Consider the following 24,888-nt stretch of genomic DNA (forward strand, 5'->3'; position numbering starts at 1 on the left):
TTGTTATTGCTGTCAGCTTTGCTAATTATTTTTTCTTATGTTGTTGTCCCAGGAAATGACCATCAAACAGTGGTGAGGAGGGAAAATACAAAGTAGGGCTTATGCACCACATGTACAAGACACTTGGCAAAAACTAGGGAAAAGAGGTTCCATATGGCAACCAATCTACCAAAAGCCCTTCTGAGCCCTATTATTGTCCAAACAGGAACAAAGATTCTGCTGAAGAAGAAGGCTGAGGAGCAGGAGAGAAGGAAGGAGGATTGACTTGGGAGGACAGACAAAATATCTGGTGCTTGGCTTATCAGTCATTGTTGTATTAATGATCTCTACATGGAGGAAGTCAGAGGTGAAAAGGGAGAAGAGAGCTAAGAACAGGGAGGGATGAGGAATTCCTAATCTAACCCGGTTCTTCCACCTACTCAGTTTTCTAATGACAAAGCTGCAAAATATCTGGTGAATCGTATTTCCCTCCACTTTCCATTTGACTCCCTCCATGGATTTCACTGCTAAGGGTGAGCAGGGGTGCCAGGAAACCAGATTTAAACAGAAGGTTATTGCTTCATGATTCTTACAGACATGCAGGTTTGGAGGTTGTGGGGGTTGTTTGTCTTCTCATACCTATGTTTTTAAATGTATAAAAATATTTCAAAGCTTAAAGACAGTTGTTACCATCTAGATACCCTGATCAAACTCATCCAGCAGAACAAATGTTGTATTTCTACTGCAAGTAAGATGCAGAAAATCCAGAGGGATTTCACCACATAATGTCATTTTCATTCCAGTGGACACATACATCACATCTATCACACAGACATGACATTAAAATACTTCCAAGACTCAATGGCCAAGCAGCTGCAGAGCCCTCCAGACCGAGCACGTAACTCTCCTAGAGCAGTAACACAACACCTTTGTCCCTCCTAGAGTCAAGGATCAGAGCAGACACAGGCATACAAGTGTACAAATTCCCTCTCCATCCGGGCATTACACTTAGGCCTCCATTTTTGCCCAGTGTCCAACTCAGTGGTGTTGCATTTCTTAACCTCTTAATTAGCAGTCTACTTACCTATTACAGTTCTTTTAATTGGTTTGGAAGCTGAGAACGGGGGAGAAGAGACTTGCGATAGCTACTTCCTACTAGGAGACTCAGAACTGTCACTGGAAAATTTGGTTGAAAAATCTGCAAGACAGAAACAACAGGTTTCACTCAAAATGCCAAGAAGAAAACCAAATACCCTTATGTTATTGTAGAAACAGGTTAGTGAACAAACATGTATCTAGTCTAAAAATACTTCCTAAAACAAAAGCTCTGCAAAGGAGACAGGCTCATGACATGACAAGGAAAACACCTGCATTTGCTCCCCCAGTTCTTGCCAACCTTGTACAATTTCGTGTTCTTCTCAGGATCTTAGATTGAAACATGAAATTTCAAAGGTTCATCTATCAAAAACATTAGCAAGAAGAACTTCAGGATTTCATGCAGGAAATAATGATTAAAAGGTCACAATTCGCAACCTATCCCATTATTTTGTAGTACTAAGTTCAGCAGACCAAAAATAAGCACTGTTTTCCTGTCCATGCTGCAGCCACTTCTGTTTGCAGTAGTTTGAAGAGCCAGAGCACTGGAAAGAAAACATGCATGTGGAAAACACCAGAGGGTAGATGTGGGTTGGAGCAACATGTTGCCTTTTGCAGCACAGGGAAAGGACAGAAGAGGAGGGTAGTGGCAAACAACACATTTGCCTGGCTGAGATATTTAAAGGGTGCAAGCTGTTAATACTGACATGATGCAAAAGACAGAACAAAGATAGATATAAACAGCAAAATACAGATATAATAAAGATATCGTACAGATGGGAGGAACCTGCTGGCCACCTGTGGTCACAGGGCCGTGCTGAGTGCTTTGGACTCTTGCACCTGATGTGCAGCAGCTTTTGAAGCAGCCTGGCTACCTCCACACAGCATCTACCTCAAGGTGTAGCACATTGACTCCCAGCTCTTGACCACTGCTTGTCCCAGCAGACAATTATCCCCTGGCAGCTCTGCCTGACCCGCCCCGTGGTGGGGCTGGTGAGCAGGTGCCACACACAGCCTGGCCAGCTGGGAACACTTTTCCTGTGGGGCTGGGGGCAGAGCTAGGAGAGCTTCCTCAGCTATTTTGATCACAGCAGCAGATGGAGGAGACAGGTTGTTCTTTCTCAGGAAACACACTTCAGCAACGAGAGGAAGGGTGTGATCCTGACTTACAAAGCAGGGACCTGTTCCCGAGCTGTGTAAACAAGGCTAAGGAGCAAGGCACCATCCTTTAGTTTAGCAGGGAAAGCAAATTAACCTTTCTTACCCCTTGGCCAGGCTGACCTTCCCAGGTGAGCTAAAACTTAACTTCTTGTCAGCTCTTGCAGGGCCTTGATACTCAAAGGTTTAGCACAGGTCTGCTTTGATACCTATAATAGAAAATAAAAAGAAAATTGTATACAGTATTTTGAAAGGATTAGAGGTGAATGGGATGAACTCAGCACTGCAGTGACCAGAGAGCAAGTTACACACCAGGGAAGGAGCTCCCAGATTTAAAGCAGCCTGCAAAATAGGCCTTGGTTGGTTGGTTTGTTTTGGGTTTTGTTGTTGTTGTTGTTTTACAGAAAGAATTGCCACAGCCTCAAGAAGATTCCCACATGCATATAATTTAATACCTGTTTATAAAAATAGGACCAATAGGAAAGGAAAGGAACTTAGAAGAGACCAAATGATCCTTTGGCAAAGAGGACCCATTGCACTTGCAGAGATTTCCTCCTCTCCATTACCCTCTTTGAAAACTAGCTTAACATTATGCTGATCTGCTCCACAATTAGCATTTTAGCTTACTAAGCAGACATGATTAATAGTTAATTAAATTTAATCCACTACAAATGAACTCTGAAACCAAATCACGTCAATTACCCCCAACTTCTTGGTAGGCAAAATGCAGAGATAATTGATGCTGCAACCTGAGAGGCACAAGCCCTCATGGAACCTGTGATTAAAGGTCAGCTTTTTCTTCTTTTTCTTTCCTTCTTTTTTTTTTTTTTTCCCCAAAGTAAACCCAAAAAGTGACCACCTAGAGAAGAAATTTAAGATCCACTCCAAAGTACTCAAAACAAGATGAAGACTTTGGCCTTGTCTTTGGACAAGTTTAATTTCTCTTTGCAACCCAAAGACTAACAACCCAATTTTGCAGCTTTCTGCGATTTCACCTACAAAGACCTCAAGTTGTGCTGATGTGCATCTGGCTTTTTAAGAGGTGAAATCTGCCCTTGGACAAAGCTGGACCTGCCTCCCCTGTCCAGATTCCACAGGTTCCTTTTCCAGTTTCCTCCCAGTTATACGTATGATGCTACATCTATTGTCAAGGCCCTTATTAATAAACCAGCACCGCTTCAAGGCTGCACAGTGGTGCACCCATCTGAGTGTTTGTTATCTCACAGTCCCTCAGGGCTCATTAAGGTCTGAATTAGCTGACTGTCCATGGCCCTAATTAGTACTTCAGCTCTCTGGGAAGCAGCCAGGGCTTTTTTAACCATTGCTCCTCACCCGTGGCATCAGCTCCCTTCAGTGATTTGGAGCATGCAATCTGCAACAGCTTTGAAACTAACTGAGATAGGCATTTATCCCTTTGCTGTCCTGTACTGCTTTAAATTATTATTAATTGCAAAGGCCAACCCTGGAAAGTGCCCAGTGAGGGTGCAGTGCAGGATGCTCTGGGAATGCAGCTTGGTTTTTGTTTGTGAGGCTGTTGTCCTGAAGAGCAGAGGGAGGTTGTTGGGTACAAACACCTGGTGTGGTACTTTATGATGGACAGGGTGAAAGACAAGAAAGGCTCCACACAAGGCTATAGCCATATATAGGTCTCAGCCCTTGCACACCTGGTCAAGGAAGTGTTTGATATGTCATTTCTTCTGGGGTTGGTGGAAAAATGAAGGCCTCATCACTCTTGCAACTCCACTGCCATTGCTGTGGTTTGGCTGGACTGCATGCATGGGCATATGGACTCTGAGAGGTTTGGTTGCTTGCTTTGAACTTGAGATGAGAAATGTTGATTTCACCTTCACTGTAAAAATTTGAAGAAAAATGAAAAAATATTTAATCTGTGCTGAATATGGAAAATGTTGAGTGTTCACTACAAGGCAACCACAAGTACAACATCAAATGCATCAGGGGTTGTGTGTGCACATACAAAAGTACGTAACTCAGCCTGGGAAACTGAAAACTGATTCTTGACTGGACCTCGTTCTCAGCAATTTGTCAGAGGCCCTTACCAGAAACACCTTGCTGCAGAGCTAAGCCTGTCACTGAAAGACTAAGACCAGGAGCCACTGTGGCAATATCAGAATTTCCCCTTGAAATACAAAGTTTGACTTGGGAGCTGTAGGATCACCTGCACTAGCACAGAGGCAGATGCTGCTCTGATGGGTGGCTAAGGAATGGGAGCCATAGGATCAGTGATTCCACCTGTGGGGTCACCAATCTGGGTAAGGGGCAGCCCTGGCTGTGATGACACCATGCTGCAGTGCGCTGTGAGCTGCAGACAGGGCTGTCAGACTGATGGCTGCTTCCTACCAGAGCTGGTGGAAAGGCAGCCAAGAACAGGCCCAGGCCATGTCGCATTTATTAATTTGAATACAAAACCTTTTCAGTCTCATTGACATCACTGCTGCAGGCAGTGACCTCATGGAGCACTTGGCAGCCACCCAACTGCATGGATCTGCTTCATTTCCAAACTGTCAATCCAAGTGAAATGACATACTCGGGCACTCCAGGACCAGAGCTACACTCTGTCCTGAGATCTTAGCATCCAGCAATGAAACAAACGGCTCCTCTACTTGAAAGCCTTCTGAGCTTATTCTTAAGAAAAAAGTCTTTGTGTTCCCCAGGTCCCTGAGAGTGCCATCATCAGAAAGTGATCCAGCTTCATAACTGCACAGAAAAACAGTTGAGTGCTCCTGCCTAACCCTGCAATTGGAAACATGTGCCTCGCTCAGCACCAGACCTGCCCTGCCAGGCTGCTGAGAAATGAGAAAAAAAATCCAATTTGAGAAAGACCCTGCTGCAAGCATTGTTTCATGGGGAATAAGGCTGGCCCAAACCTGCATTTATTTTTTGTCTTCTTGACACAGCTTTGTCACACCAGACAGAACGCAAGCTGAACTTCCTGGAAGTTTGGTGCTGCTTACTCCTCCAAGATGATGTTCAGATCCTGCTGGGTTCATAAAGTTCACTAAGAAGTCACATGGGCTTTAATTCAATACCAGAAAAAATGTATATTCAATAGAGACCTACGTTTGAAGTTCTGCTTTCTACAAAAGCACTAAGAAATGTTAGGAAATTATCTGGGACCAGAATTTGGTTTCTCTTGGCTCTAACATGAGGGTTAAGGAAGCCATCCTGCAGTGGATACATCCAAATTGCCCTAGATTCTCCAAGGACACCACAAGGTCCCCTTGCTATGAGTCTTACAGTGTCTGTCCCATTTGCCTGGCAATCAGTCTCTTGCTTTTTCACTCATTTGTAGTGGACAGCTGAAGATGGGGGCACTACTAACTAATGCAAATTATTTATGTCTCTCTCTGTTAACCCCCACCTTTGGTTCATGAACTTGCTGTCTCTTACAGTAACTCTCTCAAGACAGGAACAGATTTCTAGTGCAGTGCTTGCAGGGTCCAGCAGGCTGGGCCCTGTCAGCAGGGGCAGGTGTCACGGCATCTGCAGAGGTCAGAGCAGACTGGACGCAGCATGTGCAGCCACGGGCTCACACTGCACAGCTCTAACTGTGGCAGAAGTCTGGGCCTTCTGCAATCAGGCCAGCTTATGGCTTTAGGCTTCCCACTTGAAGTTAAAAATAGCTGGCCTTTGATTAACTGAAAGCTTGGGCAGTGGTGACCTTTTGCATCTGTTAAGCATCTCGTGCGATGTGCCCCTTAACATTTAGAAGACACATCTCGCAGCCCCAGCCAGCTGCTGCAAACTGGAATGACTGGGAGGAGGATTATGAGTGGCTGCAAATGAACTACATGTGCTGAGGACTGTTCAGCTTCCCCAAGACATCTTATCTGTGGTCAAATGGGCTGCACAACAGTTCACACCATTTTTTATGACTGGTCCAAACAATTCTGTATTTTTAAATTGCAAAAAAAGTAATAAATAATCACATCCTGTCCTTGAATGTGGTTCTGACAACAACAGTGGTGGAAATATATCAACAATTTAAGATAATTCCTTCCAAAGAAATAAGAGTTATTTCAGTTTCTGGAACAAGCACAGAAAGAATTTTCTGAGGAAGAAAACGGACACTGGTATTTACTGTCATTAGAGGAAAATAATTTCCTCAGTTACTCATAGTGCATGTCAGGCATAAGACAGCAAACAGCATCACTAGAGTATTTCTAGCATAACTTCTCTGAAGAAAGATCTTCAGTTTCTTTCACTTACATCTTCACTGTTAAGTACTGAGAAAATAGAAAAAAAGACAATGTATCTACTAAAGAAAGTGGAACATAATATAAGCAAAAGACTCAGTTGTGATTACAAAAGATACTAAATTAATTTTTTAATGTAATAGCACTGTTTTCCAAGAATCAGTGACAACTAAAATGATACGTATTATTAGGATAAAGGTTAATGCATTACAAAGAATGTACTGACTTCTCTTTCAGCACAGTAAATAATTACAAATGTGGTTGAAAGGATGTGTTCTCCTCTGTGGTCACCAATGACTCGAACCATGGAAATGGCAAAGTGGTGTCAATAAGGCTGGCACTGCACAGCTGGAAAAAGAACAATGCATTGTCTAAAAGTCTAGACAAAGTCTAGAACAACACATGGATTGCAAGAAAAGTCACACAAGAGAAAGCAACCCAGAGCAACAGGTGACAAGTTTTTGATCACTTGTGAAATTACTGAGAAGTGCACATGGCAAAGGAGAAAAACTGAACGAGGCTTCAATTTGGTGAAGAAGCAGATTGGTTCTCAGCTATCCACCATAACCCAGATTCAATCACTTCCACAAGGAGGAAAGGGAAAGGGAAAAGAAACATGAAATTAAAAAGGTGGTGTTCTGACCTATACTGAAAGGTTGAACCTTGCCTGAAGCCTGGCCCTGGACAGCTTCTAAGGAAAGCTGTACTGACTTCTGAAAAACAGAAGGGCTGAGAGGTACACAAGCTGCCTGAATGGTCACCTGGTGGTAGCTAGTAGGATTTATCACAACAGCTGGCCCTGGGGACAACTGTATTTGAGGGTCAAAGCACGAAGAAATGATGCCTGAAGTTGTATAAAAATAAAAACAGATGACAATGGCTGCAAAGGGCAACCCCTGGTAGGTCCCTTATCAAGCAGCACAGTCTGCTTGGGCCCTCCCTGGGCCTCTCCCGTCCTGTCCCTGCAAGGGGCACATTTTCATAGGGATGTGTATGTAAACCCATTTCCCTGTTAGTCAAGAGCTCACTTTCTTTTTATTAAGCCAGTATCACTGTTTTTGGAGAGGAGCAAGCAGTGAAACAGCTGGTCTGGGAAAGCTTAGGGTGGACAAAACTGCATTAAAAACCAAATGCTGTTAAAAACCTCAGTGCCCTGACATGCACCACAAATCCCCACTTTGTATTAAAATAGCAAACACTTCTAACTATTTTCTTCATCCTTGGTTATCTACTGTAAGAGCTAGATCATACAAATCAGTCACTGAAGCAACAAATCTCCTGTAGCAGATATATATATATATATACACATATGACTCAAAAGCAGTGGGAAGGAAAAAAAAAAAATCTCTCTACACACATCCTCTGAAAAATGTTAAGTTCAGTTTACCCTACAGTTCCCTAAGGACAGAGCACAAGAGATAAATATTTAATCCTCCTCCCAACAATACCCTTCTTTCCACCTAATCTTTTTTGCAGTTTACAAGGGTTTACTTATTGCAATACCTGCCTTTCTATAAGCATATGTTGCCCATTGCCCTGGGAATTCTCGAGCTCTCAGCACATCACTTTCCAGAACAGAACACAAGGATTTTTTCAGACTTGCTCACAGACTGGTAAAGAGACGACTTTTTCTTTCTTTTACTTCCAAGGATGAGTAGTAAACACCCAGTCTGCTGTCTTTTGGCTGCATTTGGAAGAATATCTTAATTCTGATCTGCAAACCTTAAACCCTGGCTAGCTGAAATAAATTCTTCTCAGAAATTTTGTTCTTGTTGGTCACTTTGCAGAAATAAAAGCTGCACTCCCTCCTACACCTGCATGAAATTCAGTGCTGAACTGACCCTGTGCAGAGCAACCACAGTGCTGTGGTCAGCAAGGTTGTTTCTCATTCACAGGTTTTTAATTATCAGCAGCAACTGGTTGATTTAAAACAGTAGTACTGCCTTCTTCTAGGAGCTCCTAAGTGGTATGTCATGCAATCTCAGCTACTAAATAGAGACTTTTTTTCGACTGATGCTGCCTGTGTGTGTTTATACACAGTCCTTGCTGCAGTTCAGCCGGTGTAGCAAACTGATATTTTTTATTTATTTTTTTTTACTATTGGCTACATTATTTTCTGAGAATATATCCCTCTTATGTGGATCAGTTCAAAATACAGCTTACAATCACAGCATGTCTTCTATTTTTTATCATGCCATCACCCTCCCTACTCCATTTTATCAGGAAAACACACTAGGAACAAAGCTTTACCAGAAGCTGTATTAAAGGAAGGTTTGTCTCACACCAAGTGAGCATGACAGTCATACAGTTCGCCATTAATAAAGATGGTTTTACACATCTCATTGCTATTCTTTTCCATGGTTACAGCTCTATGGTAGTACATCCAACTTAAACAGTCACCTACGTTCTGAATACAGGTGCCCTCTACCCCCCTGCTGTCAGTGAGGAGAGGGACATCAGCAAGTAGAACCTTAGTCCATCAAATATCTGAATCCCCTTTGGGGTACACATCTCTCAGGGGCAGCAGTGGAACAGAAGCAGACATGAACCTCAGCCCTTCTCACAACTTAGGCAGCTGCTACAGCATCACACCAGCCTGGCTTCCTCTCCAAAAACTTCCTTCAGGTGGAGAATTCAAGGTAAAATCATAGAATACTGGTTTTCACAGCTCAAAGGAGATTTTCTTTTTTAATGCAATGTAGAACTGTACCCTTAGTGCTCATTATTTGTTGAATTCTGAATCAAACATTTAAGACTTCCATGTTCAGCATCTAAATTGGGTATCAGAAAGTGTGTATTCAGAGAAACCTCTGTGGAGACATCCAGCAAGTGTGTGCAGCACCTGACATTTCCAGTGCAGCAGCTGGTGATGTGAATGGATCTAGAATTCCACACAGAGCCCTGAATAATATCAGGAAACCTCCTGAGTAGTAATGTCTCCATTTCAAATGACGTCCTGTTCATCCCCTAATAGTTTATAGAAAAAAAAAAAAAAAAAAGTAAAAAAAGTGTTGGTCTTCAGTAGCCCACAGAAAGGCAGTGAGGGTCTAATTTGGGTTCAGCAGAACACAATCAGTGATCCACGCTGAAAGCAGAGGAATTGTAGCAAGTCTCCTAAGCAAAATTGTAGATTCAATCCCTGATATAATACAGAGGGTCAGCAAGCATTTGCAGGTGTACAAAACTAGATACCAGTGATTGAAATGTTTGTGCTACAATGTGGGGTTTTTTTGTTGGTTGGTTTGTTTTTGTTTGTGGGTTTGGTTTTTTTTTCTGTTAGGAAGCTCTTTCTTCAACAAAATGCTGTCTGAGGTTTTGGGGGTATTTATTTTATTTCAAAAGTTATTCATATCATGTAGATTTGCACATCTAAAAATGAGATTTTCAACGTAGGCTGGTCGTGTAAGCCTGCTCTCTAGAGAGGACAATGGCAAAGGAAAGTCGTAGGTTGAGAGGCAGTTTCCAACCACCTCTACTAAATGTTGCTTCAGATTTTTGTATTGGGAGTTTTTAAAATTAGAACTGAGAAAGTAGTACATCAAATATCTGCCACAGCAGCTCAAAGTGGTGCCGAGGTCAATTAGTATTTGTACACTTCCTTTTTAAATTCAGCTCTGACCAGTGCTGGAGAGGATGAATATATTAACAGAAATTAGAGGACATTTGAAGTTAAATCTAGTGCTCAGAACCATATGTATTTGCAATCAATCAGAGAACAGAAATAGTCGTGGGTGACCTAAGCCTCCTCTCAATAATAGCCACCACACAGAAAAGCTAAATATAGAAATGAGCAAGGCAAGACTGAGAATTACTCATAAAACTTATCTGATGAATAACTGGTACCTCCCAGAAAAGAATGGGTGTATTTGAGAAAACTGCAAGCTGTTCACAAAACGTTTGTAAGCAGAAATAAAGAGGCAGAGTCATGGAGCAAATTATTCACTCAACTCTAATTACATTGTTTCAGCCAATGCAAATCTGTATCCAAGTTTTAAGTAAATGTTAATTGTGTCCCATTTTCTAGCATCACTTTGCATTTTGCTAAGAAATTAAATGCCAGAATATCTCTGAATGAGCTCTCTGAGAAATGAAGCTCTCTTGAAGTCTTTTAAATTCCTAACCATATTGTGCTTAAATCTTATTCCTTCAGTTGAAGGAATAATTTAATGAAATACAGTATATTTCAGGGTGGCACATCAAAAATACCTGTTTCTCCAATCTCTTCTTGTATCACATCAATTTTATATCCCACTTTATCTTATTGGAACACTGGAAGTTCATCCCACCAAGCCTTATGTAAGTGTTGTCACAAATCAGTCCTAAAGTTTCTCAGCTTCTGATTTACTTCATTTTCTTCAGTCAAGAAGCAGCATCCGAAACATTTCTCCCTTGTAAAAATCATTGAGTGCAGAGGAAAAAAAAAAAAAAAGTTTATCTTTTTTATCAGTGTCCACGGGTGCCATAAAAATGTATTTATCTTTGGAGTGTATGTGCCAAGGGACTGGTAACCAAACCAGATGCATGGTGAGTGCCTGTGTAGGGTGTCACACTTATGAGCAACACCCCAATTTATTGAAGAATGGGAAACTGTTGCTCCTACATTAATTGATATCAATCTGGCTTCAAAGCCCCCAAGTCAGGCTTGCACTTCCATGAACCCTGGAAAAACACAGTGTCTTAGTGTCTACTTGTGCCACTGGTGGGACGACTGGTCCTGTGATTGATCTCTCTTTACATAGATACATGCATTCCCCTACTCAATTTTAAATGGTCACTGTAAACTGCCCACCTGGAATTACTGGGGATATAATTTCTGTCATTCATGCAGTGCCACATGGCTTGTGAAGAAGCCTGATCTGATTAATGATAGAAAATAAATTTAAAAAACCCACCCAAACAACAATGGAGAGAAAAACATCTTCTCTATTTATCTTATTTTTTACATCTGTTTATTTAAGTTGGAAAAATTATCCAAAGAAGAATGCCAAGGAGGACTTGCCTCCAGCAACTCATTTTCACACTGCAATTTTTCTTCCCCCTCTCCTCTCAGCTCCTCAGGAGAGATCATTACCATGAAATGCCAGGGGACAGGCCAGCAATCCTGTATTACTCATTCAGAGACAGCAATTATTTCTAGTCTGATTTGCTCCTCTCAAGCAGGGCCTCGTTCTCAGGCAGGACCAGATGGTTCAAGGAACCACAGGGCACAGGAAGGTGCTGGGATTTACTCACCAGCTGCTCAGCTCCAGCCCAGAGTGCCACGTCCCACTGGCAGGTGAGCACATCGTTAGTTGGTGCTCAGCAAACCTTGGCTTCCCTGCAGCACTTCCCATACCACGGGACTTCACCATGTTCTACCCCACGGGTGGAAAAACTGAGGCACAGAAGCCTCAAATCCCAGCAGGCCTGGCAGCTGCTCAGACTGTGCTATCTATGCACCACATCCTACTGTATAGATCTCTTTTGAGGCAACATGATGGACTATCAATTACCAACATCAGATAGGAGGAAGCAGGGCAGAAGCTGAGAAGTAAAAGATGAGCTAAAAACAGTTTCCTAATGATCTGTGTCCTCCACAGCACAGAATATCTGTGTAAGACCAAGATGCAAGTACAGTGAAGTGATCAATTCTGCTACTGTCTGGCAGTGCCACAGCCCCAGCTTCTGTGGCAAATTAATGGGGACAATCTCAGCCAGCACAAGCAAGTGCATGGGAATCATTTAGAGAAAAGCCCTATCTAGAGAGCTCAGCATGACTAATTAATTACTTATTATTGCTATCTTACTCCAATTTCCCACATTATTGTTGTCATCATCTAGCTGGAAATGCACACTACTCTTCAATCAGAAGAAAACAATTAATAAATGTGATAAAAAAGCATAAAACTGCATTGAAGACTCTTGCTCTACCTAAGTGCATCCTCAGTGGAAACATGACCAGGTTGCAACTCTTGTCACTTCCAGGATTTCCACAGGACAAGGGGAACAGACCTGCCCTTTAGCTCCTCTCGACTGCTAAAGAGAAGGTGCAGTTTGGGAAGATGGTGCTGCCAGACCCCAGCAGCTCACCGCAGGCTTGGGCTGAGTTAGGGCAGCCCCAGGTAGCAAAGCACCAAAGAGCAGCCCCAGTGAGGGGGAAGGCAGAGAGGACCTCTTTGTTCTATGCAAGAGCTCAACAACTGCATAGTAGGAGAGTGAAAGGCCAGAGGAAACTTGACCTTTTAGAGCTCAGCACCACACACCCACACCCCTGCCCTGTTATCTCTGCATTTACCCTTCCCTGGGAGTGCCAAGTGCCCCACAGTGTCAGCCAAGCCTGCAGCCTGCTGTCTGCGTGCAGCAGACTCCCCTTCCCACCCTGCCCTGCCCTCGTTTCCCACCGGATTCTCCACAGTTCATCCCTAAAACATTTTATGCATTTTTTGGGCCAGTCTCCACCTCATCCTCATTTCCTCCAGAGCCGCCACGGAGCCGTCCTCGGCCCTTGGAAGGAAACCTGCAGCTTCACAATGAGGCTTTATCAGACCCGGACACATAAATATTTCTCATAAAAAGTGACCTGATGTCAGTTCCCACACCACACTGCCTGGGACCACGCTGCCCACTCTCCTTCTCTAAGTCACTCCAGAAGCAATTTTAGGGCCATCAGCCAGCCAAAGGGACACATGCACTGACATGCCAAAATTGAATGTAAGGCACAAGACTAACAAAGCACCCCTGCCTAGTTACTTTCTCCAGCCATGAAGAAACAGGGAAAACAAAAATGAACTAGACCTTAAATTCATACCCAAAGTCTGTGCACAAGGGGGTAGAAAGTTTTCTGCTGGCAGCTCTTGGCTGTAGCTTGGCCACCATCACACCCCCCAGCATGTAATGTCAGATCTGTCTGGACAGAGCCTATATTGCTACTGTGAAGAGAAGCAGTGAGGGACACCTAAGCTGAAGGAGGTCCTCAACAGGCTCCTGCTTCCACCCCTACTTCTTCTCTCTCCCAACAGAAACTGAACCTCAGCACAGCTTCAGGCCCCCTGCTGAAAGCAGAGCAGACATTGCCATTCATTCCCATCTCTGATGGCCCTGCAAGTAATTTCCTCACCTGTTAAATGAAACTCACGGTCCTTAAGCAGGCAATTCACTCAGACATCCCTGGCTGCTTCTTTCTGAAGTTGGACAGAGATGCATTAGTTAATGATGGCACAGTGATGGAAACTGCCAGACAAATGGCAACAGTTCTCACAATTTTAATAATTTAGCACTAGTAGCAGCATAGGTATAGATATTTTTAAAGTGTAATTTTATCATGATGGCATCAGTATCAGAGAATGTGTTGTTCCTGAGGCTAGACAGTAGGGAAGATATGGGTCTCCTTGACTACCTTTCATCTGCCTTAAAAATTATGATTTTCCCTTATTAGCTGGTTTCATTGGTTATTGCAAGTAAAATAACACAACTGCAGCCCTGTTAATAACTTGTACGTTGGTGATCTCCACACCTTCTCTCTCTTCTCTCCACAGATGAGAATATTTCCTGTTGTCTGTGCTCTTGGCTGCATCCTACCTGACCCCATTCATTGCTTACATGGTGCTTAAGCATCACAGGGTACTTGCCAACATTTATAGGCTTTTGGGACAATTTTGTGTGATTTTGACATTCCAGGGCTCTCTCAGATGCATGTGCCAACAGGGAAATCCATCATTTCATGCTCTGCCCCACGACTTCCACCTCCCCCAAAGTAAACAATAGTTTTGCATTCAGTCTCTCAATCCTAAACTATCTGACAAGTCCTGCCTGACTCCTGAAACGTGGTTGATTTTGACATGAAAATCATCAACAATTTAAAAGCAATGTTGTGTAAGGACTTGCCTCAAGGAGCAAAGGCAAAGTGTCCTCTGCCATCACTGGTGTGGCTGGTAACAGATGAAGAAGGGGAAAACGCCACGAGCCATGTCCTGATGATACACAAGGACAATATTATTGCCCATATTGGAATATAAAGGTATAATCCAGGTGTTTTTTTTTCCCCACTGTTTTAGATTAAGTAGTTTTAAATAACCATTGTTATTGTCCTTAAATAATCATTATCTGTTTTTTAATGTCTGGCAGAGTGATTGAGCACAGACAGAAATGCAGTCATCCCTAGCTGCTGGCTAGGCCCAGCCAGCTCAGACGTGCTGTGTTCATGGGTCAAAATGGCAGGTAGGCTGCAGTTAACTGTCACATGGGAAAGAACATTTATTTTTGTCCTTCAGCTTGCAGGAAGAGAGTCTGCAGGTCCACTGAAAATTACTTTTCAGAGGGTCAGGTCCTTTGCTGTCAAAATTCTTGATGCTTTGTCTATTTGGAGGAGTGGAAGCGAACGCTGGATTTTGTATGTGCTCTGCTAACACCAAAGCACTCTTTTTCTCTAGTAGCAATCTTGTGAAAATCAATTTCTGTCTAAAAAGATCATTACTGCAGTTGCTATCAGCTCCTGCCATATTTCAAGTGAATGAGAAGGTATTTACTTCGCTGGGGCTGTTGTTGCTTTCTACCAGTCATGCTGGCTTTTCCAGCCCCTACCTCATAGTCCCTGTCCAAGCATGAATGTTCCAGTGTGATTCTCTGAATAACTCCTTGATCCCTCATTCATTTGGCTGCAGGGACTCCCACACCCTCTTTATTTCTGGAGATAACTAAAAAAAGGTGCTGGTTTTCACACAAACTTCCCAGATTGTCCAGGATCACATCAGTGATTCCCAGCATAATCTTACTCCTGACATGGCATTTAAAAATACAATTATCTATAAACAACATACAAATGTAGCCATTTAAAAAATATTTGCTCCACAACAGTTACTGATGAATCAACATTTCCCATCCTTCCCCTTCCAGTAAGCGTCTTAGATAAGAACATGCTGCTCTTCCTGCTGGAAATCCTGTTGTGGCTTTGGAGACCTCATCTTCTCTGTTCCTCTCTAAGGACCCACCAAGAAGGTAAGAAAAATTGTTAGGATAATGAAATCAGGTTTTCTTTCAACTAAGGGCTATACTTTGAAAAACTCAGACATAAGCCTTGAGCCAGATCTGTTGAGGATCTTCTACCATGTTACAGAAGTAACATAACGACATGTTCCTACCAAAATGAACAGTGGTACCCCTGTGAGGAGTGCCAGGTTGGGCTGCCTCAAGATGCACAGACGGTATCGGAGCAGGGGACATCTTGCTGTTGGTCACATCTGGTAACAAGAGGAAGCTTAGCTACCATCTAGGGAAACTTCAGGGTCCCCAGGACCAGAAGTGCTGACTAAAACAACTGCTTCTGCTCCTGTATCCTCCACGTTACACAACTCACTCAAGAAGACCACTTCATCACACCAGGTACCTTGGCAGGAGAAGGGCACGAACAGACTCAGGTATTTGGGGGGTGGATTTGCTCATATTCAGACTAAGAGCACTTTAGCTGTCAGAGGAGTCTCCTCAAAGGCCTTTATGGCACATTTTATATTGCAGTCAAAGCCTTCATGCTGACTGCAGTAGCACTGAAATGGCCCCATAGGAATCACCAGACTGAGAAACTTTCCTTCACAAGTCAAAAACTGATCATTAAAAGCAACCATGATACAGACACAACTAGAAGTAAACACAGGCAGATTTCAAGAAGCCAAAGATGAAGGTCAAATACAGGCAGATTTCCAGCTAAAGGTGAAGGTCACTATAGGAACTGCCATGGAGTTGTTTTTGGTAAGCAACTTGTGCACTCAGGAAATCCTCAGATACTTTGTGACTGAAAACAGGGGTTGAAAGTGCACTGCACTGCGTGGGACTGCATCATCCCTGGATATGGGCTGGGTTTAAACTCAGGTTATTCTTTCTGTACTTCTAAGATGCGGTAGCAAAATCATGCATTTGAGTTTCTTTTTTTAAAGCTTCCTGAGGTACTTTGTTGAGACTTTATTGAAATGCTATTCAGTTTCATTTGACCTATTGCCACTATATTGTCACATAAATTGGGAATAAATCTGACAGATTTCAAATGCTTCAGAACAGCTTCTGCTTTCTAAGCATGCAATTTAAAACAACACACTGAAATCTGTGTTAATTTTGTTTCAAGGTGATTTGATGTAGATGGCCTGGCACACAAAATTTTGAGCTTGTTTATTCTTTGGGCTGTCACCTAGGCTTTTCTCTGCTGGGAAAGATGGCCAGAAACTTCATTTTACCATTAAATGAAAACTGAGACTCTCATGTAATCTCACCTCTGCAGAAACCATCACTACCAGAAAAGCACAAACTCTCATGAGGCCCTACATAAAAGGGCACCAAGAGCCAGTGTATTTCCCAGTGAATTCCATGTCCAGGGTTTGACTAGCAATGCAAGCAAACAGAGATGGGAAGAAATCCTTATAACATCTGCTGGCTAGGCAGGCTTATTCACTGGCACTCTGCAGTTTCCTCGGAGTATGTGACTGAGCAAACACCCTGCAATTGGTTTCTTGCTCCAGTTCTGCCTCACATTCAATAGCTGGGCAACTGGCAGTGGGGGAAAGGCTGGTTTGGGAGGCCCTGACACATCATACTTCACCCATCAGCTGAACACACATGAGCCAGTCCCATTCTTTTCTAAAATCTCCTTCTATATCATCCTTCCAGGTTGTTGTAGAGAGAGAAAGGTCAGCTTTGGGCTGCTGATCTTCTTTGGGGTCTCTTTAATGATAATTTTCTGGCTGGCAGCCTCACTGTCAATAATCACAGAGGAAGTAATTTTCACAGAAAGAGGAAATTCGTTCCTGTGTTAAGTACAGAGGTATCGGAGCCAAAAGTTCTAGGTACTCTTCTGAAGTTCACTATCCATACATTTCCTTTTTGCAGGGCAAATCATTTAACCTCTCTACCTGTTTGTCCCCATCTCTAAAATGAGGAAGGCAGAACTGACCCAGTTCTTAGTTCAAATGTTGAACAGTTTCAAAGCATTTTTAAGTCATTCAATAAAAGGCATTACAAAAGGACAATGCATTGTTCTGCCACACTGCTATGTAACATGTAACAAGAGGTAAAATATGAAATAAATAGAAAGCTTAAATCCTGCCTGAAGCTTATAAAGGTTAACACTCTGCCTTCGTATTCAGATGTAAGAACTGTCCTGACATGCAACACATATTCAGGATGAAAAAACAATCCAGCTGACAAAAAAAGCAGCTGCTTGTATCTTGCTTGCAGAAGTTTTAACATGGTGATAACAGCTTTTGCCTTAGTGATCAACAGCACAAACATGGAGGTTTGGCTCCTTTTATGAAGGCTACATCAGGTGAGGATCTGGCTCAGGTCCTTGCTCTACTTTTTCTTTTTCCTTCTGCTGGTACAATTGAGACTATGTCACCATAAAGCTCTTAATGATTCAAGAGGAAAGGGTGGGGACAAAAGAAGCAGTCTTGAGGCACAGAAAATGTAATTTAGCTTTTGGACGTAAGAGTTCACATGCATTTCCTTTACAGGGCAGATTGGCTGCTCCACCATGCAGGCACCACAGCCACGCTGAGGAAAAGGGCACTGAATGCTCTCCTTCAGGTTTGACCACATTTGCCTCCACTCATCTTAGAATGAGGCATTACTCTTGCCACTATAAATTAATTTAGGAATGCATGAGTGCTACAAAGGATCTGGGTTTGACACTATATTATTGCCTTGGGTGCACAAACACTCTTGGAAGAGTTGGTAGGAATTTCTGACTGGGGGAAGTTGTGAGAAGCAACCCTAAGAACAACATTTTAACCTGAGAATGAAATAAAATCTTGTGTGTTCGAATAAAGGCCCTGCAATCCACAATCAGAGGCCATACACATACTTACTGCAAGCCCTGAAGGGAAACGTAATGTGCAGAGACTTGGTGAAGCTGCTCAGGAAGCACTACACAAGGGAAAGAAGCCAATCCCAAAAGGAGTTTGTTTCTGTCGACATCAGTGGGGATTTTGCTGTTACTGCACGTGGGAATTACAATTCTGACCAATGGGTCAGACCTGCAGCTCAGATTCCAACACATACCATCAGCATGGAGAGGAATGCCAACCAGGGGAACGTTTGTAGGACTTTTTTTGTTGACTATTTAAATAAGCCTAATATTCAGTCCTGATTGTCCTGGTACCACACCTTGCACATGGCATGAACCAACCTGCTTGGCAAACTCAACCACTAACCCACTGCTTCAGCTGCCCAGACACAGTGTGGTGGGTTGGGTCAGCTGCTGAGAAGGCTCCCTCATGCAAGGCAGCAGGTTTAGGAGGTGTCCTTGCACATATTCCTACAGCAGCCCTGACTTTTCCTGGATGTCTCTGGTATGTCATGTGGAGCTCCTGTCATTAGTACACTCGTGCTCTCATGAAACAGAGCACAGTAATGTGATAACAGGGTTTTATTTGGGGTCTGTCTTCTCACTGCTCCCCTCTCTGCACCACCTCTCCACACTTCCCACTAAATCCCCTGCTTGTCTCTTAAGCAGGGATGGATCCAGGTTAAAGAGATTTTTACTTATTTTCATAAGCTGACTTAAACCAAGTGGCCAGAGAAAGACAGTCGAGAGAAGCCTGGGTGTGTGAGGATGGCAGAAAAATTTGGGGCACAGGATTTAATGCACTAAGATGCTGGATGCCTCTCTTCAGGGCTCAGAGTTGGCCAAGCTCTGCTTGGCATGGGGTCTGAATGGAGAAGCAAAAAGACCAAAACTCCTCTTCTGAATGTCCCAGAGATAACATGTAGCCTCAGCACAACTTCCACATGGACACGGACCCCAAATATTAATCCTCTGTTTTTTAATGAGCTGAATTGTCATTTTTAGGTGTATTTAGTTCACTGGGATTTACGTTTTTAATACCATTCATTGTTCTCCTGCCAGAGGTGGGATTTCCAGGAGTTAAAGTGTTCATTGATCTCCAGGAAAACAACTGTCCAGAACAGAGGAAAGAAAATTAAATGCAATATTGATGCAGCTCATCTACATCTCTCCTGGTGAAACTGTGCCTATTTACTCTGTGAGCATGAGGTGTGTTTTGCATTAATTTCCTCCATCTCAGCCTAGGCTTTCATCTTTCACAAGGTGCTCCCTCCTCTCCCACTTCCCCTCTCCCATTCTCATTTATCAGACAATGTCTTGGGTAGTAAAAATGTTTCATAGGATTCACTTGTTTCTTTGGGACAGAGGAAAACAAGACAATTATGATTAAAGACATCTTTTAAGATAAAAAGCTTTTCCTGTGTATCCCTGTAGTTAGCTCACAGGAGGCTGTTTTGTTTAGGCTTTGTTTTTTTTCCCCAGGAAGTTCTGTCTGCCACCGGGGAATATTGCAGGCCATGGATCACACGGTTTGGGTGCTCTGAAAGTTGAGCTGGAGTCACTTTGTTCAAACCTGGGAGTTGCTTTATCCGTTGCTGAAAGGATGCAGCACGTATTTATAACTGCAACAGCAATCCCCACCCTGTTCCCATCAGTAAACACGGAACACGGGGCAGTTTACCAAACAGGACCTGCTGAAAAATAACCACAGGGATGAGTAACCTCAAAATATGTTTTGCATGGGAATTTTGCACAGGACTGGGATTCATGGTTTGGCGTTACACGTCCGTTACAAGGTCTGGTTAGTCTGTTTGAGATAGTGCTTGGATGAGGGCATTTGCAGCAAGTAACAGATCTTGTGTCAGCCTGAAGCTAATTACAGGAGTTCCCTGAACAATCTTAACTTATGTTCAAAATCACTTTGATGGGCAACACTCTGGGTTTTTTTCAGCCCAAAAGATTATTAAATTGTTAAGACAAAGTGAGCCAAGAATCTCGTATTACATTCCTGGGAGCTGGGCACCCTATCAGCAGCTGGAAATTTGGCTTCTTCAAGTTCCTGTCAGAGCCCAATATTTATTTAAAGTTAGGCTTTACAGTGCTCTTTATTGCATTTAGAATATTGTCTTTCAGTCTCAGGGATGCTGCCAACTCATCTTAGCCAAACATGACTCCTGCAACCTAAAATTACTGCCTCGTCACATTGAGCCCATTGCTGGGGGATGGAATTAGGAACATATCAACTGATTTATGCATTGCAGAGCTAGCCAGCTCCCAGCCAAGGCTGATAAGCTACTCTGTCCAGCAAGTGCTAACAGAATCATCTGTGCTGAAGCCAAAATTAGGACAGAGCTCTACCAAGAAAACAGAAATATCTTCATTACACCCAGGGGAGCTGAAGCCTGAGGCCAGCTGAGATACACAGGATGCCCAACCCTGGCTGTGAACTAGAGAGCTTCTCCTATTAGCCCTCACCCCACAGGAAAATGAAAGGAGGCTCAGGGAGAATGCAAGTCCCACAGTTCTGTGAAGATGCTGGATTAGCACTGCTTTGCTCACACTGCCTGAGCAGCCTTCTGATAATTTAGTGCATCTGAATCACTGTTAAGTCCAGGAACTGATCTACCTATCAATAAGCAATGGCTGCCAACAGGGATGGGATTGTTTCCTTGTGGTAACTACTGGGGAGAAGACCAGAAGTCTTTAGCTGAGAGGACAATGCCAGATGGACAGCAGAAAACTGATCTCAGCGTGTGGTCAAAGAGCAGAGTGGGCTGGTGGGTGAGATGTGAGAGATCCCTAAGAACAGACCACTCCTGATAGGTGTCAATCAAACAAACCACAGACCCTGCCCTAGAACTGAGCGCACTGAGTGAGCAGTACAGACATGTTCCTTGTTGACATAAAAGCAGAAAGAAAAAAAAGAGAAATACTGTAGAAATACTATAGAAACATTACATAGAAAGATATAAAAATACTAAATACTAAATAGATAAAGTACCACCCTATGGTCTTGAGAGACATGCTGCAGTTTTGCAGGCCCAATCTGATGGCTGGTACAGTACTAAGAGGTCTCTGCACCTTTAGTAACAGACAGAGGGCACACTTTGAAGCAGTCTCTCTTGCAAGCAGGCGACAGAATATCATGTACGACTGACCAAAATCTCACTGCATGGAAGGTCAGGAATTCTGCGGCTGCTATCACAGACTGAAGAATTAAGTGTTTATTCCTTCTCCTTCTTCCACATCAATGATTAAGTTCTAGTGTTTTTTGAAGGAAAAGGAATTGCATTCCTCAGATCTCCTCACTTGCCTTCTGTTTTTGCACTCTGTTGTCCAACAGACATACGGACACACACATACATATAAAGGCTAGAATCTACTTTTGAAAAACCCCCAAAGCTTCCCACCTGGCACATCCACTTAATCCCAAGCACCTGGACTTTAAGAGAAAGCACCTTAGTTGCCACAGTCACTATCCCCTGAACTAGTGTGAGTTGCCCAGACCAATCTCGGATACAAGGGGTCTCATCATACAAATGCACCCAACCCTGTCCTTTCCCTCATGACGCTGGGAAGCCTCACAGCAGCTTTGGGCACACAATTCATTTTTTTCCAGCTGCTTCTAAAGCTGTAGGTAGAGAGAGCAACGTGAAGGTTTGAGCTGCAGCCACTTGCCTTCACTATGCAAAGGAATCATAGAATCATAGAATCCTAGGGGTTGGAAGGGACCTCGAAAGATCATCTAGTCCAACCCCCCAAAGAAACATCTTTATGCCTAGCTAATTTGTGGAACCACAAGAGTGGTCAGTCAAGAGCTTGCTAATGCCATATGCACAAGGGGAGGACCCACGGTTGCACAGAACTAGGTAAAAACCTGTAGAGATAAGGAAATGTTATGCTGTAAGTTGTCCACCAGCTAGCATTTGGCTCAGGAAGCAAATTGGCTCAGAGAGTAAAGTCTGTTACAGGCTCCACAATTCTTACTTAATGGAGTTGTCCTTTTCCTCCTAAGCATTGCTACAACATACTGACAAAGGGAGACCACTGGATTTGATATTGATCTCAGCCATTACTGAAATTCCTTTGTTTCTGAGTCTCAACAAGTATGGCTGTGTATGTTATTTGAAGAATATCTATTTTATTTATTTCCCATTTCTTCGTCCCTGTTCTCCATTTTTATATGTCTATTGGCATAGAAGTTGGATGTTTCAGCAAATTAGGTTAACCTCTGACCATAAATTACTGCTCCCTCAGGAGGAAGTGGTAATAAAAAAGAAAACTGCCACAACTACAGCAGAGGACAGCAAAGGCAGGCAGACAGGGGTTGCACAAATTACAAAACCACCAGCCCCTGAAACCCATACCAGGACTAGCCATGCAAATAATAAAGTGTGACATAAACACACACAAAACTGGACTCAGTTTGGCCAGAACAATCATTCATAAGCCAAGAAAAATAAGCAGCTTTCCCATTTTCCCTGGAGTTTCACATATAATGGCTCTCAGGGCCTATGTCACATCAGAGACAACACGTGGCAGTAGACCACAGGCAGCTAAACAGAGAAATGATCAGATTGTCTGTAGCCTTGCTTTTAATTGTCACATCATGCAAGAATAGAGGGCAAGATAGTCCTCGGTAACAGTGGTCTGTCCAGGATAAATCACTAGCAGATATCCATCATTATTTCCGTATTCAGATTGTTGGCTCATCCCTGTCTCTGCCTGGAATCTACCTGTGTGAATTCACGTGCTCATCTTGAGAGTTTTTAAAAGAATGATGAAAAGATAAACATAAATATATATGATTAACTCCCCTCTAAGGCACCTCAGGTTGAGCTTCTGAGCCTGGAGGGTCCCTAAAAGCCCTGCCATTTGGGGGAAAGCTGCACAGGTCAGTTGTAAGAAGGGAAAGGAAAGAGAAAATGAAATTCTGCAGGGCTGTGTCTACAGGAGATGGTGTTTCTGAATTAGGGGTTTATGGACTTTGTTTGGGGGTGTCATGCACAGGTGGCTTCTTACAGCGTTCTGGTGAGAACCAAGCACGAAGTGTGAGCATGGGTGAAAAGAAACACTGACCTAAGAACAGAAATAAACAGACTCAGACACCTAGGAAATTTGTCTCAGAAAGGCTCCCTATATTTCCCAAATAGTTTCAAGAATGCTTTCTGCTTTGCCTCTCTTTTTTCTTGGCTGATGGAAACTCTACATTTTTCCTAGAATATATGGTTTTAGGGGGGCCAAAACCATCCCCATTTCCACTGAATCCCATTTCTGCAGACTTGGCCTGCTACATCACTCCATGGGTTTGGTTTTGGTTTGTTGGGTTTTTTTCCCATAGGTGCAGAAAAGTTATTGCTTCTTCTATTAGCATCAAGTTAGAGACTGATCTCCATTGGAAAAGATTAAAAATAAAAAGGTGATATGGAACTGCCTCAATGCCAGGACTGGCTAAGCAAACTGGGAGTCTGAAAAACAGTTACCTGAGAGAGGGAAGAAATTATGTAGGTTTGTAAAATCCTGGGAGAGGCACAAGGAGCATGAAGAGGCAACAGGAGCTGCACTGAGAAACTTGGGGAGCAGTAAATGAAACTAGCAGATGGCATGCTGAAAAGAAGCCAAAGGAGGTGTTTCTGCATGCACCTTGCAGACAGGCTATGGAAAACCTTACTGTGGATATTAAAAGCCCTATGCTCTCAAGAAGAGAGTAGCTAAAGTCATAGCAGACAAAGACACCAAGACTTACTAGGCAAAAAGACACCAGCTCTCAGTAAGCATGGTTGTAGGCTGGGAAACAAATCCTGGAAAAGACTATTTCCTCACTGTCTTCTTAAATGCCTCCAACTTGAGCCATTGTCAGACAGGATGATGGAGCAGATGAATCTTTGATATGATGTACTGTGGATGGCCTTCTGGTTTTGTGTGCTAAATGGAGACCACTGCAGGAAGCTGCTTCTCCCTCATCTGCTCCTTTGTGCTGTTTCCAACTGACTCTTATTTCCTACTAGCATCCTTAGAAATGCACTGCCTCTCTGCAAGTATCTGCAGGCAAGCATCCCATGGGTCTTAAACCTGCCTCTCTCCCTCCCCCGTGCAAAAGTAGAAGGAACACCAGAAGGCAAAGAAAAGATTTGCTGTGTTTCTGTTCAGAGCAGTGTAGCCTTTGCAGCCATGGCAGCAGCCCCAGATGGAGGTGTGCAGGCTGGTGGCTGGGGGAGCACAGGGAGCTGGCTGCTCCCATGCTGCTGGATTACCTCCTGATCTCCAGCTGGTAAGTTGCATTAAAAGAAGCTAGAACTAACAGAATAAAATGACTTCTCAGTGTAAACAATGACCATAGTTGCCAGAGGGATGTGGTCCACGGAAAGCAGGAAGCCAAGACACTCACCCAGGGGAAGAGAAGTGTTCAGTGGACACTCATTATTAAAATGAGATCCATGCTTTCCATTCTTTTCTAGACCATTTTCCCTATCTTGCTTTTTGTTTGGAGGGAGTGGAAGAGTGACATCAACATTGCTATGAGATTGAAAAAGTAAATAGTTCTTGATCACCACAGCATTGCAATCCAATGCAAAATCTCTACTGCTGTCCAGACCAACACTTGTAATAAGCTACTGCCAAACAAGATGGCAAAAAACA

The sequence above is a fragment of the Apus apus genome, chromosome 12 (assembly GCF_020740795.1).
Source record: "Apus apus isolate bApuApu2 chromosome 12, bApuApu2.pri.cur, whole genome shotgun sequence".
Classification (NCBI taxonomy): domain Eukaryota; kingdom Metazoa; phylum Chordata; class Aves; order Apodiformes; family Apodidae; genus Apus; species Apus apus.